We start from the raw sequence: 27,857 nt of genomic DNA on the forward strand, positions 1-27,857 counted from the left end.
GATCCATGAAGATATTGATCGAAGCTTCACAAAACCCAACAGTGAGCTCGGTGGATGTTTGGGCTCCCTGTGAAGGCAGACTGCACACAAAAGCAAGTAAGGCATCTTTAATTATCTAAAAATCTCCTTTCCAATTTTAAAGTGACATTGTGCCTCTGAGAAAATCTTCTGTCACACCTTGCTGGGACTTTTATTGAGACCCAATCAGAAACAGCGCAGATATTTCATATGTTCCTGGTTTCTGGAAGGAAAAAAAAAAAGAGGTGGAGGGGGGGCTTTAAAATAACGCTTCTCCTTCTGAAAATAACGCTGATTGAAATGTGTCTGTGAAGACTGAGCCACACACACACACACACACATTGCGTGTGCATGTGCGCGTCCACGTGTCCCTTTAATCGCCGAAGGGACCGTAATGACCAATCAGCAGCCTTTTCAACTCCTCAATTTGTTGATTTGGTGTTGAGAGAAGGGAGGAGGGAGAGAGAGAGAGAGAGAGAGAGAGAGAGGGCGGCCGTGGGGCAAAAGGGGGGGGCTGGTAGAGCGAGGTTGAGGCTGTATGGGTGAGAGAGGGAGAGAGAGAGAGAGAGAGAGAGGGAGTGCGGTGGTGAGAGAGGGGACACACCGAGCAGCAGCGCTCCGTCTCCGTTATTCACTGTGGGTTGGTTCTTGGGAGAGCTCCATCCGCGGCGCACGGCGGTAAGTGTCACCGGCTCTTTTTTATTTTATTATATATATATATATATATTTGTTACCGCTTCACATTTCATAGACCACCTATTTTCTAATTCTTTAAAACATTTCCCCCCTTTTTTAAAAATAATTTCCTCGCTTTTGCTAAAACACACGAGCTTTGCAGGAGACGCGTAATTTTTTAATTTAGTCGCAGCAGTTTGGCTCGGTGCTGACGGAGGGCAACACCGCTCGGCTGCTTTTTTTTTTTAAAACGTGGAAAAGTGAGGTGAAATATTCACTTGTGCAGTTCGTAACTTTATTTATGAAGCACTTGAACCGCTTTTCGGGACAGTTTTGGGGACACGCTGGAAAAACGAGACCTAATTTTTTAATTTATTTTTGTATTTTGCGTCTTTATTTCGTCGCTAATAACACACGGAAGTTCGAGGCTGTAAGTTGAGTAAAAGTTAGCACGTTTTATGCTATTTTTTTTCTTTAAAGTGGCGGTTTTATGAGTTAATTCGTGTTTTTTTTCTTGAATTTGTGCTTCAGAATTAGAGGAAGTCTCTTTTACCGGCGGGTTGGAACCCCTTATATTTAATTTTTTTTTTTTTTTTTTAATAAATGAAGCCAAGCTGGGTTACACGTTTAAAAAAATAAAATAAAAATAACACTTTCGCTTATTTACGTTTTGTTAATGAAGTTCTCTATCTTCTTTTTTTTTCCTTCTGTGAGAAATGAGTGGGTTTTGTGGTGAATTTGAGACCATTTGAGTGAAGGAAATACTTAGAACAATATTTAATTAGTGCCCAAAAAAAAAGCTTGTAACATTAAGGAAATGGCGTTTGTCTCCTATCTGTGGTTTCTCTACACAGAGAGAGGAACCTACAGGGAGACTGTAGCAGAATGGAGTGATGCTGATCTGTTCCGACTGATTTTCTTGTCTTTTCAACTCTCTCTCTCTCTTTCCCTCCATCTCCCATCCTTCCCCACCATTATGGAGTTAGTCTCTAATTAGAGCACATATAGTTATAGAGACAATCACATCCCCACCTCTCCTGTAGCATCAGTGAGACAGTGAGTGTCAAACTCATTTTGCCTGACTCGCATCATATTTACATGGAAATGCAATTCCTCCTGCTCACTGTTGTGTTGTGTTTGAGATGTATTTTTCACCTGTCTGTCGGCTGTGTTGACTCGCCGTGCCCGGCTAATGGGAGCTTCTGTCAGGCTGGACTGGATGCAGCTGCGTGTTATCTCAGACTGGACAGCTTGGACGGACGTGGCAGCGGGTTTTGGGTCGAACAGGCTGCTGTGTTTGACCTGCTTGGAAAAAGCCAGATGGGTGGGGTTTCCAATATCTGGGCAGTTGTGGAGGCAGCGGCGTTGATTGTGAAGGCGATGTGATAAATATTCAGCATCTTCTCTTTAGTTTGCTGGAGCTGCTGGTTGAGATAAAACAGGCCGGTTAAGTTGCATTAGTTATTTTTAGGTGTAACTAATTGGAATCCAGGTTTCTACACGTTTATTGTTTGATCGAGGCCATTATGACGGTTTGATGTGGTAAAATATGTATTCATGGATTTCAGTGTGAGTGATTTCATCCCCTAAAAGCAGTGTTTATTCAGGGTATGATGAGAGGCATAACTTATATCTAATCATCTACAATCATCTCATAGTTGTTGGAGTAGAGCAGCTTGTGGTTAAGATAAAACATACCAGGTCGGTGAAGTTGCATTAAATTAGCACATCTGGATTTAAATCAGCTTTATTGTTTGATTGTGACCATTTTGATGGCTTGATGAGTAACTTTCGTGGCAAAATGTGTATTCATGAGTTTCATTTTGAGTCATTTCAGCCTCTGAAAGCGGTGTTTATTCAGTGTAAGTGGAGGGCATAGCCTACCTACAGTATCTACAATTTTCTCATAGTAATTGAAGCTTCTGGTTGAGATAAAACACGACGGGGCAATGGAGTTGCATAACATTTGTTTTGGATTTAACTAATTGAAATCCAGTTTATTGTTTTAATTTCGTGGTTTGATGGCCAGCTTTCAGGGCAAAAAAAATGTATTCATGAATTTCAATTTGGGTAATTTGAACCTCTAAAAGCAGTGTTAATTCAGTGTAAGTGGATGGCATAGCCTACCTATATCCTATATACATGTAATGTACAGTAACTACAATTTTCTCAAAGTAGTTTTGGATTTAACCAAATGAAATCCACTGTATGGTTTGATGGCTACCTTTCATGATAAAATATGTACTCATGGATTTCAATTTGAGTGATTTCAGCCTGTAAAAGCAGTGTTTATTCAGTGTAAATGGACAGGCGTAGCTTACTTGCACCTAATTACCTACAATAATCTCGTAGTTGTTGGAACAGAGTAGCTTGTGGTTGACATAAAACTTGACAGGCCAGGAAAGCTACACTACATCAGCTATTTTAGATTTAACAAATCCAGTTTTCTACACGTTTATTATTTGAGCTTGGCCATTTTGATGGATTCTCATGGCAAAATCTGTATTCATGAGCCTCTCAAGGCAGTGTTTATTCAGTGTAAGTGGAGGGCATAGCTTACCTACACCTACCTACAGTATCTACAATTTAGCTGTTGGAGCTTGTGGTTGAGCTAAAACACGACAGGTCAGTAAAGTTGCATTACATGCTGGATAAACCTAATTGAAATGTAATTTATTGTTTGATTGTGGCCATTTTAAGGGCATGATGGTCAGCTTTCATGGCCAAATGTGCATTCATGAATTTCAGTGTGAGTAATTTCCACCTCCAAAAGCCGTGTTTATTCGGTGTAAGTGAAGGGCAGAGGCTAGCTGTATCTACCTACAGTCTTCTCATAGTTGTTAGAGCAGAATGACATGTGGTTGAGCTAAAACGTGACAGGCTAGTAAAGCTGCATTACATTCAGCAATTTTGGATTTCACTAACTGAAATCCAATTTTCCACATGTTTATAGTTCGGTCAAGGCCACTTTGATGGTTTCATGGCCAACTTTCATGGCAAAATATGTATTCATGAATTTTCAGCTTGAATAATTTTAGCCTCTGAAAGCAGTGTTTATTCAGCGTAAAAATAAAATAAAAAAAAATCCCCACTGAAAGAATACTAATGAATCCGTTGAGGTGAGTTGGAGTCCATAGCTGTTAAAGGAGGATGAGGCAGGTTTTTTATTTTCTTGCTTATTTTACAAAATGATAGCTCTGAAAGGAAAATATTTTGTGACTTGAATTTGTAACAAGCATCAACCTGATTTAAAAAAAAAAAAAAAGACTTCAGTTTCTAATGTAATACTTGGTTTTCATTCTCTAGAAATTAATGGAATTCCATTCTAATGAAATTTACTCCTTGCAATTAAACTGTGGAAATCCTTAAGAGAGCTCTGGTTGGTGATTCAGACCCCTCATTGAGATCCATTGATTTATGCTTTGTAGGAATCTGGGGTTTCCCAGCATGCATGGAAGTGCCTTAGAAATGTTCTTAGCACTGGCATCCATCGTGCCTATTACGAGGTCTGCATCAGTCCTCGCATTAGACATTCCTCACTGACTCAGATGTGACCTCAGCGCAGCCTAGCAGGCCATCACTTACAATTTTCAAAGAGCCGGAGCCAGAAGTAGACTGCTGACTGGTCGGCACATAATGAGGTTATTGTAACTCCTGGACTCACAGAAATTGCATTTAATGTACCAAGCAATGTTCTCATCTAAAGTAGGCGTTTAAATTATTGTTGCATTTACCCAGCAGTTTGTTGGTAGATGTAAATATGCCAGATTTACTAGAAGCAAAAAGTCTTATGTTAAGTCTTTTTTAATGAACTTGCAGCATGTTACTTATGATTAGCTTTTTGTGTAGCTATGAGCCCGTCTATATAGACTAAACAGTTAGTCTATTAAAAGCACAACCACTTGGAGGAGATTGACACTGACTGAGAGTCAGCTCTGAAAGCTTGTCCCTCAGTGCCAGCATGTACCAGGATGTATTGTTTGTGGCCATAATGGTCAACTTTCAAAACTACAATAGGGGGCTTTGTTTCCTTAAGCACAGTCTCTGAGGCAACACTGCTTTTCTCAGACTGGACACAAATCCAGGGTGGTCTTGACCTCGACCTCAACTGTCTGTAACCCAAAGCGAACCGTTGCGTGTCTGTTGGAGGTGCACGGTGACAGAAATGTTTCTGTAAACTCTGACAGGCGATAGAGCTGTAGTGGGCTCACAACAATGTGGAAAAATCAATAATCTGCTCTGCCAATCTCCCCTGTGATTAACACAGGCACGTTTTACAGTTCACGGTTCAACGCAATGCCAGAAATAATCTTGGAGTGCAGCAAAAAACTGCAGAATGTATGTAAAAACCAAAAGCATAAAGGATAAAACAATAAAGCAAGCATGACTCAGTTAAACAAAACTCGAGAATTTGAAAATAGTGATTTTACTGTTCTATTTCACATCAGTTCAAAGATACCACATTAAGGTTTTTCTAGTGAGCAATAAAGTTCGTTCTCGACCTTGTGATAAAAAAGAACAAAAAATCAGTCAGTTCAAGACTGTCAGCTACAGAGGTGGGTTCAGAGGTTTGGTTTTTGTGTTAAAAACATTTTATTGCTTCACATAGAGGAATAAAAGAGCAATATGGCGATTGACGAATGGAGCACAGTGCAGGAAATAGCAAAATGAAAAAATGGGATAAAATAAAATAGCATGCAAGGTAACCTAAAGAACAAAAAAAAAAAATAGAGAGAGATTTTGGTGACAAACTGCTCGTTGTCCCAAAGCCACAGAGTCAAGATGGCAAAAGCTCAGTCACCTTTAGTCTTTAGCCTGGACTCAGTCACAGCCAGGTCAGTCGTGCACTATGGAGTCTGTTGAGCAGTCAAAAGTTCAGGGAGACAACCCCAAGCACAGGGCAGAGGAAACATTTGCACATAATCACTACAGAAATCAGTGAGGCCATCAGAGAGTGGGGGAGATATGTGGCCCTACCCTTTGTTGTAGGTAAAAGCTTGCCTCAGCGCTCTCACCACACTGGAGGCGTTCTCTCTCTCTTTTTTTTGGTTAAGGCAAACAAACATGGCACCGCAGCAGTTGAGGCAAGGAGAGATAAAAGCATGTAATCCTCTGTATCGCTGCAACTCAGGATGGATCTAAGTATAGCAATGCTCCTGAGATGACCAGAAAAGCCTGAATGAGCAAGTATTTTAGTGTGTCATTCCAAATTAGGGCTTGGAAGCAGGCCTAATGTGTTTATTAAACTGACTGAGGGCAGCTTCCATTTGGCTGGAAACACTGATATTTTTATTATTTATTTCGCTACGGAGAGAGAGTACAGTTTATTCTTTTCAGTCATGCAGAGATGACGGTATATTAAGGTCACTTGGCATGTGCAGCTTGGCATCACTGGCGATTCAACTTAAGCAACCTCGTCCACTTTTCTTAAATTGGGATATATTATAAAAACATATTTAAGATTTTCACAACTAGATCTAAACAGAAAGTCATTGGACAATTCAACCATAATGAACAGTTGAACAATTGCTGCTGTCATTTAGATGGCTTTTAAAAAATTAAAAATAGAGGAGATATTTTCTGTTTGTCAAGTAGGTTCACAGCCAGCACCTGGAAACCACTTAAACTCTTTTATAATAAAGTGTATAAAAGGCTCAACACGAGCAGACCTACGAGAGAAGAAATTGTGTTGAAAAATGTGCTGGAAGACGGTGTGGCACCAGCACCAGTGATGAGTGTGAGGATAGGATGAAGAAATGCAGGGTTATGATGGCCTCAATTTTATTAGCAGTGAACTTTCCAGAAGACTGAGGCACCAGGGGAGGAGAGTTCCCCTGTGGTGAATTGATAAGCACTAAATAAAAAACCAGGATTATTTGGGCTCGTTCGGAAGAGTTCAGAGACATTTTTTAAGGCATAGCTTTACATCTTTAAAACGAGGTTAGGTAGTAATTAACCAACCACAGTATTCTCTCAATCTTAAATTCTTAGATTTTTAACCCCACATAAACTGTTTTTTTTAGTCATTTCACTACCTTTAGTTTTAAGCTTTTGGTCATGATAAGGGCTAGACATATATGTCTCGGTTTCTTTCAGAGCAATGCAAGCTCCACACGTTTTCTATCATTTGACATCATGATACTTACAGATTATTTTGTATTAACTGTTAAATGAATGGAGAAATATTTTGTATGATGAAATCCAGCTTTTACATGGATCACGGTATAATGCAGAGAGACAGAAGCTGTGCTACAAGTGTATATTGCTTTGGGTTTTTTTGTGATATCAGTGTAGAAAAGGTTAAAGGAAACAGCAAAATGCACACAGTTCTGCAAAAACCCAAAGTTTTTCTCCTGGTTTGAGGTGGTTTTTGGCTTTTTCTGAAACCTTTATTGCTCATAATGGAAGATGGAAACACCTTTTTCAAATACAATCCTAAAAATGCAACTTATCAGCTGTTTATACTTCCATTGTTGTCTTGAAACATGGCTGATCCTCACCAGACATGAAGGAAAAACTACAGCTTTCCCGATTTGAAAGCAGTTCCTGAATTTCTTTTGTCAGTTTGCAATCAGCTGGTTTTTGTTTCTGGTTTCTTCTCCTCTTGTTTATTGCAGCTCTGCGTAAAAATGCCACCTTGTGACGACACTCCTCAGCCTTGTGTATTCAGCACCGGCATGCTGTTTGTTTTTATCAGGCTTTCATACGCTCTCAATCAGCTTAACCCAACCACACTTAGCAGATGCTTTAGTGGAAAAGTTGAAAGTAAGAATTTCAGACAAGTGAACCTCTCGAGCTTGTTTATAATGTTCGGGGAATAGACATAATATCTCTTACTACAATACTTCAAATGTAAGTTGTAGAAAACATTTTAAAACTGCCCATGATTGCATCTTTTTTTTTTGCAACGTCGTTGGGGAGTTCACCAGAGGGAGCTGCTGCTTCTTTCAGACATAGAGAGAAATGTTGTTGCCGTAACTGCTGTTATCAGATATCAGTCGGAATGGATGTTAATGGTATTAAAAAACACTCAGTACATGATGCCATCTGACAGAGCAGCCAGCCACTCACACACATTTAATTATAGAAGCTCTGAATGCTAATGAAGCCCCCAAACTGCTCTGTGTGCTAATTTACCCTGATGGCCGACAAATGCCCCGACAATAGTCTTTGTGTTCTGTATGCATGTGTGTGTGTGTGTGGTGAGTGTGTAGAAGGTGATAACGCTGATTCTGTCCAGGTGCATCGTCAGATACATTAAGTGGATTAAGTAGAAGAAAGTGTGGCTGTAAAAAGGAGGTGCGAGTGTGTGTTGGTGTCCTTTTGATCATCGTTTTTTTCCGTGGAAAGCACATTTCCTGTTCACATTTTTCCGCTCAATTTGCTGATTTAAACACTGACTGGGTTTGTTTTTCTAACCTGTAGACCTTTGATCATCACGTGGAGAGGGAAAAAAAAAAAAATCACATGGAAAGCATAGGCCGAAGGAATGTTTTATGTGCGCGATATAAGACAAGCGTAGCAGTTAGCTATCACCTCCTCGTCCATATCTCCAGGCAACAGCAGAACCCAAATTGGTGTGCATGTGAATAGAAGCAGCTTTTAACACACTGCAAAAAGCATTCACATCAAAACAGTTTTCCTCTGACAGGTGTTCAGCTGCATCTGTCTGGAGGAGAGCTGCTAAATTGTTGTTTGAAGACAACTTCAGCCTTCCTCTCAGCTGGCTTGACAGCTCCTCCAATTACAGCTCTCTGGGCCCAGTGTGTTGTGTTTGCAAATACAGTAGATCGCTGTTCATCAAAGCTGGGTCAGAGAGAATGAAAAGAAGTGGCAGCATGTCGAAATTCTCAAGATTGCTCTACCACTTTGACTGAAATCAGATGAGGGGCTTTTTTTTTTTTTTTTTTTTTATGCTACAGCAACATGCAAGCTATCTAATTAGTGTCTGATAGCTAACCTGAGGTAACAAAGACGAGAACTTTGTTGAAAAGAAAAATGGACGAGAGAAAATTAGCTGTGAAAGGGGGGGAAATGCGAGTACATGATGAGAACACGGTATATAATTTCACTCAGGGGCTTTGCCTGCTGTATTCACACTGCTGCTGCACGACTAACGTGAAGACGTTTTAAGCTTTGAGGGCCACAGCCTTTATCACACGCTGCCACCGAAACTCTGGAAATAACCGAGGAAGTGTCACAACTGGCTTCAAAACTGCGATCTTAAGGTCTGTTCTGCAACCTTGTGCACTTTGTTGAAACAGTAACAATCTTGAAGTGGCAGAGGAGCAGATCTAATGGCCACATTATTCAACCCTCTGAACTCCAAACAGTCTCGGGACTTTTTTTTTTTTTTTTTCTCGCTACTGTCACATTTTCACTCGCTGTGGGCTCATTTTTCCCTGCAGTGTAACGTCCTGCACCTCAATGGGAACAGCGCAACCATGGCGAGAGAAAGAGAATGCATAAAATATATCTTCTATGCAGTGCGACACAGTTATAATGTCACGAATCATCAGCGGGATATCTTCTGATTATTTCATATTCGCAAAAATTGACACAACATTTTTTCCAAGTGCCCGCAGTTAGTGCCAATACTGCATAAAACCAGCGGCTCTGCATACTCTAGATAGAGACAGACATGGAGCCACATGAGCATTTATTTGAAGTCATGTTTTTGTCCAACCTTAGTGCAGCTTTATGGGAGCACTGCCAACAGACTGTCTTTTGAGTGCTGAAAACTTGCCACCAATAAAATTGAAAGGTTGCTTTGAAAGTTTGCTTGGGATATAAAATTCTAAAGCAGCTGTTCAGAGAAGATATTACAGCTCGGGCTTAAAATATATACCACTCCGGTGAAGACAACGGTGCCCAGATGTGTGTTTAGATGTGTTGCAGAGGAAGTTGTTTGGAATTGTGAATGAATTGGGAAGAAGTTTTTTTTGTCTGCTGTCACTGTATTTTAAAATACTGCTGCCGTCCTTCATGAAATAGTGAAACTTCTACTTCCACTTTTTGAGCCTACAGATAAATGGTAAATGGTCTGCACTTATATAGCGCTTTTCTACCTTTGCGGCACTCAAAGCGCTTTACAATGTTTCTCATTCACCCATTCACACGCACATTCATACACCAATGGCGACAGAGCTGCCATGCAAGGCGCTAATCTACCATTGGGAGCCATTTGGGGTTCAGTGTCTTGCCCAAGGACACTTCGGCATGTGGGGGGAACCGGGGATCGAACCGCCAACCTTGCCATCAGTGGACAACCCGCTCTACCACCTGAACCACAGCCACACAAATACAGGTGGTTTGGACTTGTTTTTTTAATTTATTTTTATTGGTATCTACCTTTAAAGTCTTGCTGTGTTTATATGATAACTCAGTGTCAACAGCATTGCATTTTAAATCCACACCAGAACTGCTAAAACGGCATTAAGAAAGAAAGAAAAAACATTTATGGAGGCTGCATCACACAGAAAGACGAAATTCAGCTTCAGAGAGAAAAGATATTTTTTTCTATTTTAAGACAGATTTATTGGACAGATTCATCTGAGTGGAAAATGGTGGAAATTAGAGGGGAAGTCATGATGGTGCTTCATCTTAAAATGGCACACAAGCAGGAAGAAAACATTCAGATAACCCGTGATAACTTTCACACTGACACTTGAAAAAGATGAACGCTTGATAGTCGAGAGAGACGTGCGGGAGATGACCGAGCAGGGAGGACGCTTTGCCTCTTAACCCCGCTTATTTACTTACGTCTTGTTTGACGGGCTGTAAAAAGCACAAAGGCAAACACCAGGAAACTCTCTCCCCACATGTAACCATCTCATTTGTTTGGTGTGAAGTGCTTCTCATCATCAGGCTTTGTCTGCTTTAATTGGCGGTCAAAGGAGACGCGGGAGCGAGCGAGGCGAAGCCTATAGGTTAGCTAAGAATAGTTTAAACAGAATAACTAACAGACTCTCTCACAAACTAACTAATTGTAGCTGTCTTCAGGTGCCGCGGAGAACAGTTTGATTGGTAAGAAAACACAAAGACAGGTTAAGCTGTTTTATTCTTCGTTTGATTATGGTTTACTTTCATTGGATTGGATTGGAAAGGCCGCTGTGATAAAACTGTACAATAAAAGTGTTTCAGATGAAGCTTTTATTACTGTGCTCTGGATGGGTTGTCAGTTCTTTTGCTTTTTTTAAAGCTTGTTTTCTGGCCCAGTTTTCATCTTTAGTGTAGTCCTCTGTGATTCTTTAAATAGAAAATACTACATCTTTTTTTTCCCCACAACAGTAGAAATTGAACCACAAGTCCCTTTTTATATGTCTGTAATGCGTTAATTACCCCTTATTTTGAAATGATGACAGACATTCTAAATAATTGTGGTCTAAGTCACAATACGGCTCGTTGCGGATGTAATTTTTTCTGAATATTTTAGCTTTGTTTGAGGGCTTTCACCTGACAGGTAGTTGTTCTGTGGTTTTTGTGAGGTTATTAACGTGAGTCAGAACAAGGCTTTAATCTCTTAGGACGATCGACGACCGCAGAAAACCAAGTGCTCTCCACTTTCCATAGCCTTGTGTAGAATATATACTTCCCTGTTAGATAATGCACTGACAGCCTCTTTTAGCCGCCACCCACCACCAAAGCAGCGAACCGTTCACTCACTGATCTTCATCCATCCGTCCATTTACGATACCCACCGATTGTGTTCAGGGTTTACACGAGGCTGGGGGGGGCTATCCCAGCATGCATCCGCTGAGAGGTGAATTCCAATCTGGACAGGTAGCCCAAGAGAAACTTGGTTTCTTAAAGCTCAAATCTGTGTTTTCTACAGATCCACCGTGAAATGTGTTAATAACAAGAGCATCTGTGAAATTTTATCTTAACGCAAGAGGCAGCATTTGTCATGGAGATGAAACTGACAGATGTTGTGGTTCCACGTCTCATTAGCTGTTCAAACTCTGCTTATTTGTAAATGCTGGCTGATGAAGGTGACAACAGAAGATGTCGTTTTAAACAGGTCGCTGCTGGTGTTCTCTCTCAGGTTAGAAAATCCATAACAATTTCATCCAATTCATGACCTGGAGCAGCGTATCATGTTTGCTGCACGCTGACAGGTTTATATGTTTGCATGCATGAAATGATGTGAAGCGAAGCACCGTGATACGTTGTTGCGTGTTACCCTTGATATGTGGAGATCCATTGTGCAGGCTTTTATTTGTGAAATTGTTTGTCTGTATTTTGGAGCTAATGTGCGACACATACAAGTGTTTTCATAGAAATATCTCTCAATTTAGAAACACCGAAACCATATAGTTAAAAATAATACAATTCAACCAAGTGCAGCCTTCACATAAAAATAGATAAGAACCTTGGAAAAACAGCGTAATAAAAAAATTACATCTTTCCTAAAGGTGGGAATTATTGCAGGAATGCATTAGTTTTGAGTATGTGCACCTAATAAACCTCCAGCGATGTGTGTGTTTATTGGTAGTGACCCTATTGAATGTCAAAGAAGTTGGTTGTGTATTCCTTTCCTCAGTATTTACAGGTTACCCTCAAAATAGAATGGCATTCCTCCACAAAAGACATCTCAGATTTTTTAAATTTTCCATCTCACATGCGTCTAATGAACCACATACCAGCTGTTTATGGACGAGGCATAACTGCTTGAGTTTTACTAATGCTGTATGCCCCTCAATGGGAGTGGGGTTTTCATGCATAAGGTGTATTTTCCTGCATTTTCTAGCTACAGTGACTGGAAAAACTCTGAGCCTATTACACAAAATGCAGGTAGACGTGCAGCTCAATATCCAGTCTGAATGCCTCCTGTGTGGACACAGACGGAGCGACTCTGCAGCTCCGGAGACGCAGCTTCACATTCCTACATCATTATCAGCTGGTTATGAGCCTGACTGGTCACCAGAGTTGCTCGGTATTAGTCACTTTTTGACTTGACATAGAAACGATTGGCCCGGAAGCTGAAGCTGGCTCAACATGAATATTTGATGGTGGTTTCTGGAACAAGTCAATTTGTCTCACTAGACTCCTAAACTGCCTCCAAATTAGATTCATTCTTTGTAGAAGAGATTAAGATTTGAGGAAACTACGCTGCATCCCGCAGTGAGGACGAGGGTGTAATGTATAGAAAAAGCCTCGGATGAGACAGACGCATCTTCCTGCTAAAGTGGGGAAATTAAAGAGGATGATCTTAGATGTTCATCTCAACTGGAGGCTTTCTTTAAACCAAACCCTTCCTTGCCTGTACATCTTTTTTTTACACTCTCTTAACCGTATCATTGCTCCTTACACACTCATGTAAACACACACAGCAGTTTACAAGGGTAGATGCTTGCTCATTTGCATAGTAATGGGTTGCTGCATTCCAGAGGAGAGTGACAAAAGCATTGTCTCTGTGTATGTGTGTTCCTGCTGTTTCTCAGCTCTGTGGCAGCCATAAAACAGGAGTTCTCATGATAAAATGTCCTTGTGAATGAAAGCACTGCAAACAGAGCGCCACTACAGACAGTCGTAAACAGTCGCACACAATAAGAAATCACAGTCCTTTAAAACAAGCTTTTACTCGGGAACAGTCAGGCCAAAGCCTTTTTTAGTACACAAAGTTTTCCCGTCAAAACCTTAACAAGTAAATGTTAGTTTTTCTTTTAAAAAAAATATTTGTCTCTTGTCTTGGTTTTAGTAAAATGTGTGACAAGACTTTAAAGTTTTCGCTGCTGTGTCTAACACAGAGACCGAAAAGTTTAAGTTTCTTAACTTCGTAAGCTGCAAGAAAATCGTATTTATTCGAGGTCACTGTAACAAAATCACAAGACGTTGCTACGACTGTGGGACTAAAGCGAGGGAAAACTAAGAGAAAAAACACAAATAGGGTGTTATGTTTAGACTGCATAAGACACCAACATGAGACGTTTAACTGGACAAGAGTGAATATACAAACAATATATGCAGGAAATATATGCAGTGATCAGGAGAATCATTCTGCAAACACTCCACATCGTTCAGGAAGGACATATTAGGAGACGATTTCATAGCAAAATGAATAATAAAGGGAAAAATGTAGTGATATTTCTCATTCTGCAAACTCTGGTAATGTAAAATTGATTGACGCACATGATTTATGTGATAGCCTCCATAATTTTGGACTGTCCTGTTCCCTCTGTTTCTTTTATAGTCAGAAACATTTAGTTACTGGTGAAAATTGGTTTGACATTTGCAGATATGTCATTATTTGTCTCTATATTTGGTCACTGCAGTACAAAATACTGGAGATATAGTTGGTATGTGGATATTTAGAAACAGTATCTATAGAAACTGTTCAGTCATGTGCTGGTTTGACCAACTGAAGGAGCCCCAGTCACTACTGATACCAGTGGAAAAGTTAATCTGGAGCCTTGACAAAGGTCTTCATGCCCTGACTGTATTCTGTAAATCAGTTGTTGTTATCATTTGATTGACTGGTTATTGATGTCTTGGCCAATCATTCATCAGTCATTGATTAAGTTATTTTTGCAGTTTACACCTTGTTAAATCTGAGGACCTATCTTTTCTTCGTTTTTTCTTGAGTATCTCTGTTAAAACCAGATTTTTTAAATATCTCTTTTAAGCATTTATGCTTTTTTAAACCACAGTCCAACTTCTGTAACTGATATGTGCGATTGAGAAACTGGAGCACTCCAAAAAAAAACAATTGTATACATTAGGGCTGAGCCCGAATAGCCGAATAGCCGACTATTCGTTCACTGTGCTGGAATCTGGATATCAAACTGGATCTCCGAATATCCCCGCCGCCGTGGAAACGGAGCCGTCACCGCTAACCTAAACACAGAAGCTGATCTGTGTAGCCAAATGCGGCCTGTGCGTTGCGTCACGCTCACTCCAGCTCAGCCGCGGCACCTCCTAATATTCGGGATATTCATCATTAATTGGGACCGAATGTCCCGAGATCAGAAATTGCTATTGGTACCAGCCCTAGTATACATGTTGTCCTGATTCCTCACTGCTGCCAGCTGAGCTCACATGGGCTTCAGCCTAGTGGGGTAACATGAATAGCTCCCACAACCAGTGTTGGAATAATGCATTACAAAGTAACGTAGCACTAGGATTTCTGAAGAATTTAGAACGTCCCTCCATCAAGCACATGTACAAATCAAAGCACCTCCAAAGTCCAGCAGTGACTAACTTTAATTACAAGTCAGTTTATGATTAATCTGAAAATTCTGGATGATGGACATTCTCCTCATACAGTCTTTCCTCAAAAGAAACACTGGTTTGTCCACCAAAACAAATCCACCCATCCAATTAGACAGAAGACGAAGGTTTGTGGACACGCGGACGTGGAAAGCATGACTTGACCTTTAGACATGCGGTTTAGCTGGTTTCTCGCCACATACTTCATTAAAGAGCATAAAAAGACCATGTGTATGTCCACCTTGTTAGAGGAGGGATTTGTGCTGAGATGTGGGCATATGTAGGGTTTTGAAGTCTTATTTTCACCTGACAAGTACGTGACAATGCACCTGAGGCGATGCAGAGTAAACAACCTCGACGCTGCCCACAACTGCTCAGTTTGTACAACATTTTGGCTGCTCTCATTGGTAACGGAATTAGTGCTGGTACTGTTGTTTCCACGGGTCTTATGAATGATTCATCTGTGCCGCACAGCCGGTAAAAGGATGCCCTGCTCATACAAAAAAAAAAAAAAAAACTCCCTTCACTTGGGGTCAGTGAACTCCATCCTGTCAACCCTGTCCAACCAGCCATCTCTGTGCATCTTCACTGCTCTTTTGTCCTATGTGGTGGCTGTGACAGTGATAGCCTGATATCGGTCAGAGAGGAGGACACGTTTAATATTTCCCATTGCTCTCGTCTCCCGTTTGCTGGCAATAAGGTGGATAAGCCAAATCCATAATGTGATGTTGGAATTTAATTGTGCTAAGCCCGCTATAAGCCAAAGTCGGCTCATTTTCAATAGCCATAAATTGATTTAAGGTTAGGATCACCGTTTGCTGGAACGTTTACAGTAACCATGATGCTAGTATTTATCATTTATCATGCATACATCGATATGGATAACTAGATTTATGTCCCACTTGTAAACACTACATCCCCTTGATCAAAATTGGAATAAGCCTCATTACTTGGACATGCAAAATCAATTGCGACTGTGCTTTTGAGACTTCAAAAGTTTCTCCTCTTTCTGTCTAAAGAAAGTGCCCTCCATCCTACCAAAGGAAGGCCCTGTGACGTCACTTCACAGGATTTCAGGTCAATGATTTTCTCTCCTGCTGTGTTTTGGGGCTGCTGGTGTGCGATAAAAGCTGCTCATGATGTGTCAGGTCTCTCATCTTCCTCAGTCCTGCTGACCCCCCCCTCCTCCCCAAGTTCTCTCTGTGGTTACATAACATTGTAAATCCTAAAGTACCATCTGGTACCAACAACACTATCCATCACTAATTGTTGTTGATGCACATGGCAACAGTCATCAGAGCTCTCTCTCACACACACATAAACACTTAAATATATCCTCGTGAAGGCCTTCCTGCTTACACGTCCAACCATAAAGTGCAGATTGAGACATGACGAGCACACTTGTAAAACTTAAAGTGGATCTTGGATGGATCGTAGAACCAACTGGCTCTTTCTCTGTCCGTCTCTCACATGCACACACACATTTCGACTTCTATTATCTCCCCTTTGTTGAGATTAAAGCAGCTCAGGTTCGGGGGGGGCGAGGATTAGGCTGGTTGGGACTTTGTAACTGCTGGGAATGGGTCACCCAATGAGTGCATGCGAGTATGTATGTGTGTGTGTGTTGGGGTCAAGCGTAGGGGGCAGGGATTACATGACCCACGATGTACATGTCCTGTTGTGTGCTTTGTCAGTTCCTGCGACACTCCGGTTAAAAGCCCTGCATGTAAATGGCCTCAGCATAGAGAGCTTTAGATCAAGTGTTTATGTCCCATTCACATCAAAGCCTGCATAGCATTTCGTTTTCATGCGGACAAGATCTTAATATCCATTTAGCCTGCATTGTCCAAATTACTACTCCATATAGCATACATGTAGGTCACTTTATGTACATCCCCACCCCCACATGCCAGTCACGTGTTTGCACCAAAGGGGTGGAAATGGAGGCTTTAAGATGACAACATGTGTCTTGGGTAGAGACCCTAATTGTAAACAGCACTAAATAGAACCACATTCAAACTCATCCTAATGACCGTCCCAGTGTGCAACGAGGTATCAGTGCCAGTTGGCTGACTCCAGTCACGAACCCCACCGTCACATTGTGAGCAACCCCATCAACAAGTTCATTGATTTTTATAAAACACTGGGTGACCTCGAGACCCGAGCTGAACCCTCCGTAGTGAATGAACCAGCTTGAGCGAAGATCACAGAGATGTTTAATAATGCTATTCAAAGCCGCCACGTTTTTAACGGTTGTATTTCGATGGCTCTCGGGGTAATCATCTCGCAGATAGAGTCGATTTAAAGCTTTGAAGTAGCTGACTGGGTTTAAAGATGCATTCATTGATGTGGCCACTCGGGGGCAGCTGAACGGCCAACGCAATATTTAATGCATTATAATGCTGCGAAGTTGCTATGGTTACCGTGTTGGCGAACAGTCGCTAATTTACACATCCAACAGACGGAATCAATGCGTACTTTTTCTATAGGTGGAAGCCCTCTTGTGTTACAATAAATGCTCTCGTTATTCCAAAATCTTAATCATTGCAGCTTTGTTTCATCTTTCAGCATTTTATTTTATTATTGTCAGCCATTGTAATAGGAGAAGCTCTTCCAGAGTTAGAAAATTCTGCAAAATAATAATATAATTTCCCAGTGAGCAGCTCAAGACTTCTGCTTAGATGCAACTCTGGCTTCTCGCACATCAAAATGAGTCCATAGGGAGCAATGAAGGAAGCTTTCACATTTTACAACTGAACCTGTTCTACCAATGTTGAAAAGGTTGCAGTTAGTAAGATGAGACACTGATATTCCCCATCATGCATTCTAATACAATTTAAAGAGTCCACATGTCTTCTTCAAGTCAAGCTGCTACACGAAGAGTTTCTCAGGCAAATAGAATAGTTGTTTTAACATTGTTGAAGGTGCTTTTTTTTGCATACCACACTGTCACAACTACCTGGTGTTTTGTATAATTACTGACAAATATCTTCATGATTCTGCTATTTTGATATAAATGCTGCATGCTAGCCTTTTAACCGTCAGAATTACTATCCTTGATTTTAACATCGAATCCAAATTAGTTGCAGTATTTCTGGTTGTAAAGATAACTGAAGAAGAATCACTAATTCTGGTAAAGCTAAAAAGGTAGTATTTGCAACCATTTAATAGAAAAGTAAATGAATATAAACTACCAGGATGCCATTTATGAGGCTCGTCTTTGGCTCTCCGTGTGCACACGTTTTATCTCTCTCTCCACTCTCTACTCTGCTCAACAATAAATAAATGAGGCCGGTTTCAGGTACTACTTTGTACTTTACATTCTGACACTTTACCACCTAATTTTGCATCGTTTACAAAAGGTTTGATGTAATTTTCCCCGCACAGGAAACAACATTTCTTCCAGATAACTGAAGCAGCGGTGATGATTGCTGAGGTGCATCTAGCTATACATCAAACCTGCATTAGTGCTGCAGACATTAGCTGAAAATACCTTCAGGTGGGAAGCAGCGGAGCCACACAAATGAGACTTCTACACCTTGATATTACTTTGAAGCGGGTGATTGTGTTGTGTGGTAGTATGAAGAAGCACAGAGTTTCTTTTTGTGTACTCTGATGTGCCAAAAGCAATTAATGATGCATTTAGTCAGTAGCTCCATATTCACAAAGAATACACTTGGTTAAACATGTCAGGGGAGAAGAGGGGTAGCTGCTTCCTCCTACCCTAAAGTAGGAAGTAAACGGTGTGTGCATGCAGTTTAGTCGCAAAGCCTGATTGTTTGGACAAATATCCTGTCCCAGCTTTCCCTATTGTTTAACTCAGTCCTTTTCTGACTATATTTAGAAGCATGTAAAGGGGGAAAAAAACCCAATTTATACAGTTCATATAGTATAGATGCGCTCACACAAATACCAAACCAAACTTTAAGTTTAAGGGCGGCTGTGGCTCAGGTGGTAGAGCGGGTTGTCCACTGATGGCAACGCTGGCGGTTCGATCCTCGGTTCCCCCCACATGCCGAAGTGTCCACTGAACCCCAAATGGCTCCCAATGGCAGATTAGCACCTTGCATGGCAGCTCTGTCGCCATTGGTGTATGAATGTGTGTGTGAATGGGTGAATGAGAAATATGTTGTAAAGCACTTTGAGTGCCGCAAAGGTAGAAAACCGCTATATAAGTGCAGACCATTTACCAAGTTATAATCATGTTATACGTATTTGTTCAGTCTTACCTTTATATAAAACAAAAAATATGATGAAGAAACAGTAGTTTATGTCATAGGATGTTTTTTTTGGTGAATCCAAGTATGTTTTCATGTTCAACAAGAACAGCCACTTGCTGCCCCTTGTGGCTTACAGTAAAAATATAAAAAGACAATTATGGTTCTAAGTCATTGTCAGAGCAATGTGTGTTTTTTCCCCATTTGCCACTGCAGTCAGCAATAAGTAAGTTCCAGCTTGCTGCAGGAGAATGAGGCGAAGAAAACTATAAAAACATAGTTCTGCTATGATACAAAATGTAATCAGATTTTGCGACTCTGAGACCAGAATTAGATCGTACAGAGACACAAAGAGAGAAGCGATGACTCAGTTAGATACAAAGGGGTGTTTTTGATTAAAATTCTGTGAAATGATGCTAAATTCTGAATGATTATGCAATATTAGCGAGAATTTGGCGTGTCATTATCACGTGTTTGTTACATTTGAGGCTCGTGTTTTACATTAAAAGAAGAGAAGCAAATAGGTTTAGGTTAAAGAACCAGCAGCTTAAGTTTTACACTGGACACTCAAGGCAATCATAAGTTAAGGTAAAATCCACAAAATGTAAGCTCAAGATCAGCCGGAAACAGCATGAAGCCTCAGCAGTCTGAGGTTAGCTGCATTAAGTATTTTCATAGGTTTCTCCAGTTTCTCATCGAAAAGAAAGAAATGCAAAGAGGGACTTTTAGTGTGAATGATAATAAGACTGTTGATTACAGCCCGAGCACTGAGTCAGGCTGTGATGTCATGGCCTTCAGACCACCTACAGTCTCCCATTAGATGCCCTTCATACACAAATATCATTGCTCCTGTGTGTGTTTGTGTGCTGTGCTCAGTGATGTGTTGGTGTTATTGATCTCAGCTTTGTAGCAGAGGCCTGCAAAGCCCGTCTGGGTGGCTGACGAGCTGACTGCCTGGACACAATGAATGCTGAATAGCTAACATAGCTGGAGCGGTTGTCAAAAGAACTGTTAATTCGTATTCATCAGCGTCAATGCGGAAGCTGTTTTCTTTTTAAAAATCCGTTTTCACCTGACATTGTTAAAGACACTCTTGCTGAGCAGCGTGAGACTGACCAGACGGCTGTGTTCTTGAAATTACTTTTATGTTACGACTAATTCTCAGCAGCATTTTGAAAGAAGGAGTCAGTGCTCTGGTTGGGGAAAGGTTGCGGTTTGGTTTAATACAGAAATACAGAACAGTGTCTTGCCTGAGCTACACAACAGACAGGATTCTGGATCTTCACTGTCTGTGAAGCCACCTCCCTGTAACTCTGGTGCACTCCCTAAATATAACAAACTATTCAGCCAAAAAAATGTGATGTGATTAAATTTTTTTTACAACAATGCAATTGGGAAAATCATTTAACACTATATATAAGAGTAATTTGTAGATGACAGGGTTCCTCGTAACCCTAGAAAGAAAAAGAACTCCTCAGCAACTGTATGTAATTGACTGGTCACGTTGTCTCGCATGCAGCTGCTTCTTCCTCTTGTTATTTTCCTGCTTTAGCTGTAGAAATAACTGAGCACACCAGAGGTACACACCCAAGCTCACAGGTATTTGTGTTTGTGTCTGGAAATGCAACCGTCTATGATTATGACCCAAGTGAGGGAAATGATCAGTAGCAGTCAATATTTTAATGAATAAATCAGTAAACGGCACGTATCATCTCTATTTTAGCTTGCATGGGCGGGAGTGGCTCACTTCCAGTATGGCTTTAATGTGATGTAATGTGCCCTTTTGTAGCCATATTGGAGGTCACTGGTTCATGTGCAAGGATAAATGTCAACAGCTGATAGCATTTCAACATTTGACTTTGCTATGTCAACCAGCCAAGCAGAATAGAAATACAGTTTTCACCACTGTGATCATTTAAACTGACTGGCTAAGGATGCTAGGGATAAAGAAAAGAATATATGATCAACATATATAAATGAAGCATTGTGGAGCTACAAAGATGCCCCACCACCAAATCATTTTCTCCAGATGTAAAGGATCATGTAGCACAAATCACATCACTTTTGTATTTGTGTCAATGGAAAAGAAATGCAGAAAACATCCTACCATATGTGATTCCTATTGCAATATCTGTCAACATAATTGCAATATGAGGTGTTTGTCGTTAGAGTTTTTGGCCCTAAGTGCTGCCATGTACATAGATAGTCTGCTCACTACTTTCTCTTCAAAACGCCTGATGTGCACATTACCAGCCGAACGTCGTCAGGTGACTGTGTTTGTAACTTCATACTTACCTGGCAAAATTGTTTGAAGGCTGAACTCTAAGGGACTTACTTATAAAACGATTTTTATAGTTGTTCGTAGCGGCGTCAAAACAACTGAGAAACAGTTTGGGCCCAGATTGTTTTCATGATGAAGTGCTGAAAATCTATCTGTTGGCCAACTGCAGCTAAATTCACAGCTTCTCAGGGGGCAGCGCCGCACATGCACTGAAGAGATTTTCACAAACAATGTCATTTTCACCCAAAGCTATACCAGGCTGACTTCAAGTATCCAGTAGATCAAGATGAGGTCTGAGAGACAGAACAGAAACTCCACCGTTGTGTACACCTCGTGCAGGTGGAGCCTTACTCCATATCTATGTCTGATTAAAAGATGATTTGCATGATGCCGCCTTGGTGTTAAACAGCTATACTACACTGTACATCAGAAGTGTGATTTTAAATAGATATTTGCATTATTTCTAAGATAAACAGTAGAGAACAATCAACAACAAACACTGTAGAGAGACTATATGGAAAATACAGACTCCAAAATAGAAATGCAATAAAAGTGAATAACACCTCTGGTCACAGAAGCTATATTGCATAAACATGGTTATGAAGTGAGGTGGAACTCGTCAGAACTTTCTCGTGGCTGGACCTATGGGCTTTGCATGTCAGCATCATGGAAAAAACTCCACGGGGATATGAAAAATGTAATTGCGAGACCTCACAAAGATGGAAACAGATACAGAATGATCAGTGACTGAAAGTAGTAAAAATCAAGGAGAAACAACTAAAAGAGTAGATTTAGAAAAAGTCATAGTACCATTAATCAGAGCCGTAGTTGTTGTCCTTCTAAAAATGATGCAACAAACAGCGTGCTACTTGTACAATCCCGCTCTGAAAAACCTAACGTCAATCTCTATGGATGGCATCCAAAACAGAGCTGCTCTTTGCTTCTAAAGAACATGAAGTATTGGGAGCATATTCTTTGTGTTTGTCATCAGATTAGACCGAAATAAATGTGTTCAACTCAGACCAGGCACATGTGGCTGCCTTGAACTGAGCCAGGACCACCATAGTGAATGCATAGTCCTGATGGTGAAGCACAAAGGAGGTGTGTTTACTTTTGTTGCATTGCGTCGTAACTGTGGAGCTCGTATTTTTAACAACCAAATTGTTAGCTTTACATTTTACATAAAAGCAACTTAGATGTAATGCAGATAATATGAGGTGGAACAAGTCTGCATCTTCTGACATTTAAGCGATATTACACAGGAGTGTACTCCTTTTTGTTGTGTACTGATTGTCTGTCGTGCAAGTCAGCGCTCTGAGGCAAAGCACAGACAAGCACGGCTTTTTTATCCACAGTCCTGAAATTTGACCTAGAGTGGATATCTTTTAGAGAAATCAGAAAGGTCAGAAGTCTGCAGCTCTGGGATTCAATTGAAATTGCTGTAAGATTACAAAATAATACTCTGCAACAAACAAAAATAAAATATGCTTTATGTGGGACCCTTGCACAGACTCCATGTGGTATAATTGGGATTTGCACAAATCCTGTAAGTTTTTTTTTTTTAGCTGTACACAACATTTTTGTCTGGTTACATGGTCACTGGGTCAGATTAGGCGATTATAGAGTCGACAGTTCTACATGCTGAATCCCAACCAATCATAGCTTGCCATTTTGTACCAGAAAGTAGTGTGTGCAGTACTGTCTGTCTTGTGTTTGCAAAAGCTTGAAAAAGAAAACAAAAATATTGAACCCTCGATGGGAAGAATAACTGTATGGACTGTCTTTGGATTTGCCATGATGTGCTTTGTTCTTCTATTGGTGAACAACAGAGAACACGTGGTGAAGACTAAAACAAAATATACACTAAATGATGCACTAAATGGGAAAAAACCATCAGTTGTTGCTGCCACCTCATACGTTTTGCATACTGCATTTTCAGCATACACACAGCATGTTAATTCACTGAAGACATTCTTGATTTAGGACCCCGATGAAATCTGACAGTGAACCAGAAATAAATATGATCTCATCACGTCAACATACTCTATAGGGACACAATACGAATTTGTCAAATGGCAGATGATGGACAAAGCTGCAAATCACTGGGCTGAGATGTGTCGTAGAAAATTTGGTTTTTAAATATTTTTTTCATTAGTGTAATAAAATAGCTTTTCTATCTATGATGCATTAAAAAATTGAATGTCATTCAATCTTTTTGCTGTTCTATAAGAAATGACAATGTGATTTAGATGGATTTGTCCACTCCAAGTCTGCATGCAGTGATAGATGTGGTCGTATTTATTTGACAGAAATATGTCTGAATTCACAGATATGGAAACTGTTACTGAAAGCAGGAAGACGTTTGCCGTCTGCCGATGTGACTTGTTTTAAATGAGAGTTATCTGGGTTTTCTCATAATCATAACCCAGTTACGATGTTTACATACACCAAGCCAAAAACTGGGTTACTGACAGGCTGAGTTCTCTCAGCTTGTTCCCTCAGACTGAATACCTAACTAGATGACTGACTGACTGACTGACTGACTGACAGGCCGACCAGAAAATGGATTAGGAAGACATACATGTACTGACCGCCTGACTGACTGAGCAGCTAAATGACGCCGTGCCTCCATGTTACTAATGTCGGCTCTATAATAAAGAGAATGATTCATGCCGATGTCATGTGGATCACAAAAAAAAGTAACAGGAAAAAAAGTTCCCCTTTTAAAAACTTGTAGCCAAGTGTCTGAAGTCAAGGTGCAGCTTCTGCACCTCGTTTATGGTTTATTCATAATGAGACTTCATACTCCCAAGGACCAGGGACTGGACTATTTGACGGCTGTGCGAGTGTGTGCATATGTGTGTGTGTGTGTCAGTGTGTGTTCGTGTACAGGAGACAGCAAGAGTGTGTGAGGTAAAACTGGACAGGCGGTGTGGATGCTGTTGGCTGCTTTCAGATGGCTGGTCTATTCTGATGGAAAGGGGTGGCTGGGTTTGTACTTGTCACACACACACACACACACACACACACTGATTCTCTCTCTCACACACACACACACTGCTTGGTGGCTGACATTTTCTTTTTTTCACCTCTAATTGGTCCTCTGGGAGTTGTCAGAGGTCTCAATGGCTGTCTGCAAGGTGGCAACACATACACACAAACACGCGCGCACACACACACACACACACACACATGCACAGCTATACATCAGGAGAGAGGCAGGAGATGGAGAAAACAGAGGAGGAGAGGTGCTGTGATTGTCACCTGAAGGTCATGAACATTTATCACTGTTTGTAAAGACAAAGGAGGAGAGATTGAAGAGGAAATATCACATTGGCCCGGCCTGCTGTTCCAGACCGGGGTAGACTGTTGTATGAGTCCTGACTGCTCTAATAACAGTCCCACTGCTGTTTCGAACACATCAACTCATACAAGCCACCTAGTTATTAAGAATGCTTAGTTGAAAAGGCCATGGTATTCTCGCTGTATTGTGTCGACTGCAGCCTATGGAGCTTCGCACGTGAGCGGCTGTGGATGACTGATTGCGTTTTTTTAAGTCTCTGCGGCGAAGTGAACCTGAAGTCACCATTTTTTTTTTTTGTGTTAGCACTATTTCAGCTTGCGTCATTGTTGTTGTATTGGTTGAGCTCGGTAGACATTTGCTTTTGACAGATGTCATTTAAAGTAGGTTGTAGAAGTATGATTGACAGTTTACTCAGACACCCCCATGAACCAGATTGGACAAATGCATCACTCAGCTACATGTCTTGGCTGGAAATATATGCCAGTTTGTTCTCGAATCTCTCAAAACTGTTCCTGCTAGGGATGCACAATATTGGATTTTTTTTGTTTGTTTTTGTTTTGGGGGGATTTTGCCTGATTGCCAATGCTGATACTGAACATCGTGTTGCTCCTATCGCAGAATTAACATATTACAATACTTACTGTAGATGCGGCCATGCTGTTCAAAATGTGCATCGTGCACAATAAGAAGACTGCTTCAAATTAAACATAGCAAGTTTACTTTCATGTAAGACTGTAAACACTCACTGATTTCTTTTGAAAGTCTTCCCATCAGTCAGTTCTTGAATATAGTGCATCTCTAGTTCATGCATATGCTGCTAAAATGCACTGAAGTGCAACAGCGGTAGTCTGGCTTGTGAACTACTCAACAAAAGTATAGAAACACATCCTCCATAAATGCATTTTAACTGCAATGCAAACATTTTTACCTTATAGCCTCAGCCAGAGGTTCAGAACTTTCCATTTTAGATCTTTTTTTTTTTTTTTTTAAATGATTTGTTTGCTGTGAGGACTTTAGTAAAGGAAAATGTTAGTGTAGAATCCCTACTATTTCAAAGCAGGGCAATTTTCAGGCCTGCAAAAAGCCCTAAAGCACAACATGTTGGTACTGATGTTCACTTCAACTCAAGTCTAACGAGACAGCTGTGATTGTTACGTGCTTGTAATTGAAAGCAAACATCTCGACAACTAGAAGACACCTCAGCCAGCTGCTGGACAGCCCTAACCCTCATCCTAAGCCGAAACCAGCATGGATCGTTGGAGCTGCTCGAGCATGTTGCTGACTCGCCGACTTCTCACACATTACATGAACACTTGCTTTATTCGCAAACTGTTCCGAGTGGCAAAGTCGTGTCAACCAGTCTTCGTGCAGGTTCAGGCAATACACTTTCCTCTAGAAAACTCTTGCAGAAAATCAGCTTTCTAAAGCAAACTTTATTTTCAAAGTCAGCCATCCTCGTGTCCGTGGCCACAAAGACGTCCTAATGACTTCTCCGCTAGCTTTTCCTCCTGTAATCTTAGTGCGACTAATCACTGCAGTATCTGTCTGCTTTGTTAACATTCAGTCACTGCACTGGTTGCATTTGTACACTTAAGCCCTTTGAGCAGATGGTGCTCAAGATCAACTGCTGATAGATTTAAATAACTGTCAAGAGTTCCACTGATATTTCTCCAGTGACACTCTTGTCAACATGTTTAAAAGCTCCTCTGGATAAAAGAGGAAGCAAAGCAGAGTATTTGGAAAGTTTCCCATCTAGTAACACTTCTGATTATCACACACAATTAGCATGTTAGGGGACGACAGTGTTGCGAGATATCATCAGATCTTTTAATGTGGCTCTGCAGTGTGATGCATACAGCTCGCTGGTACTGACTCAAATTGATGTTAAAGTTGATTTTCGTACTGATATCCTTGGATGCCTGAACTTACAAATTACACCGGTCCGCCACAACATTAAAACCGCCTGCCTAATGTTGAAGAGGTGTCACTCCTGAAACAGCTTTGGAGGCATGAACACGGGACCTCTGGGGGTGTCTTGTTGTGTCTGGCAGAGGGGTGTTGGGTCCTATGGGTTGTGCATCAGGGCTTTTGTGGATTAGGTGTGTTCCAGCGCATTCTGTGGCTACTTAATTGGATTGGAATCTAAGGGAGGTTTTGAGGCTGAGTTAATGTCGCGGGCTCTTGGTCGTGTTTCTCGAGCTGTTCCTGAGCAGTTTGACGGGAAGCGTTGTCCTGCTGAAGGAAGCCGCTGCTGTGGAGCATGACGGTAATGAGATGATCAACAATAATTATATTCGTTTCACCTGTTTGTTGTTTTAATTTTGTGGCTAATTAGTTTGTCATGCATGCCTCATGTTTTTAATTTTTGATCAAATATTTTAATTGTCTGCACTTATTGTTATTGTGCCCAGAGGTTCCACAAAGCACTTCACAATGTTTCTCATTCATCCATTCACTCAGATCGCCAGATTGCAAATGGAGGGATGAACGTTGTGATTAGTGGACGTCTGACTCACAGATGATCCGACTGCAATCCTTAACAGACCTTAGTTATGAAAATATATGCATTTTAGATCAAAAATTATGCTTTCACTGTATGCATTTATAAGACTACATTATGGTAAGCATTTAAAAATGACCGTGGCAGTATAAAAATATATACTTTCCATGCATGTATTTATAACATTTCATGAGTTTCTACTGTCAAAAACATGTGAATCACATATTCAAGTACATAATGTCACTAAAGTTCAATACTGTCAGAAACTGGTCCAATTTTAGTTTATCACTGGCGAGCCATGGTTTGCCTGGACAGCGCCCAAAACAACTCATTTCCACCGCACAGCGATACGATGCAACTTCAAGAACTGACTGTTCCATCGCTGCTTCATGTATCCCAACGCTTGACAGGTGTCTTTATAATGAGATCGTCCTAAATGTCTTTACCTGTCAGTGGTTTTATTGTTGTGGCTGATAATGTGAAAATATACCTTAATGATCAATGGTTTATTATTATTATTATTGTTTTGGTCTCCCTGAAAACCTCCAACTGTTTTATGATGGACAGATGTGAAACAATTCACAAAGTCAAGACTTTATTTTCAGGCACTGTAGGTGTAGGAATCTGTTGTTTGGCTGCTGAAATGCACAACCA

At 40.7% G+C, this 27,857-nt stretch overlaps 1 protein-coding gene across 1 annotated transcript in view; it reads left to right on the top strand.

Moving 5' to 3' along the window:
- Positions 1 to 641: 641 nt before the first annotated feature.
- LOC103366829 (cadherin-6-like) overlaps positions 642 to 27,857 on the top strand; it is a 98,499-nt gene continuing 71,283 nt past the window's right edge. Inside the window, exon 1 of the mRNA XM_008294669.1 lies at positions 642 to 696. The gene's annotated coding sequence lies outside the window, so the exon portion shown is untranslated. The remainder of the gene's footprint in view (positions 697 to 27,857) is intronic.

This window comes from Stegastes partitus, unplaced genomic scaffold (genome assembly GCF_000690725.1).
Source record: "Stegastes partitus isolate 25-593 unplaced genomic scaffold, Stegastes_partitus-1.0.2 Scaffold984, whole genome shotgun sequence".
Lineage (NCBI taxonomy): Eukaryota > Metazoa > Chordata > Actinopteri > Pomacentridae > Stegastes > Stegastes partitus.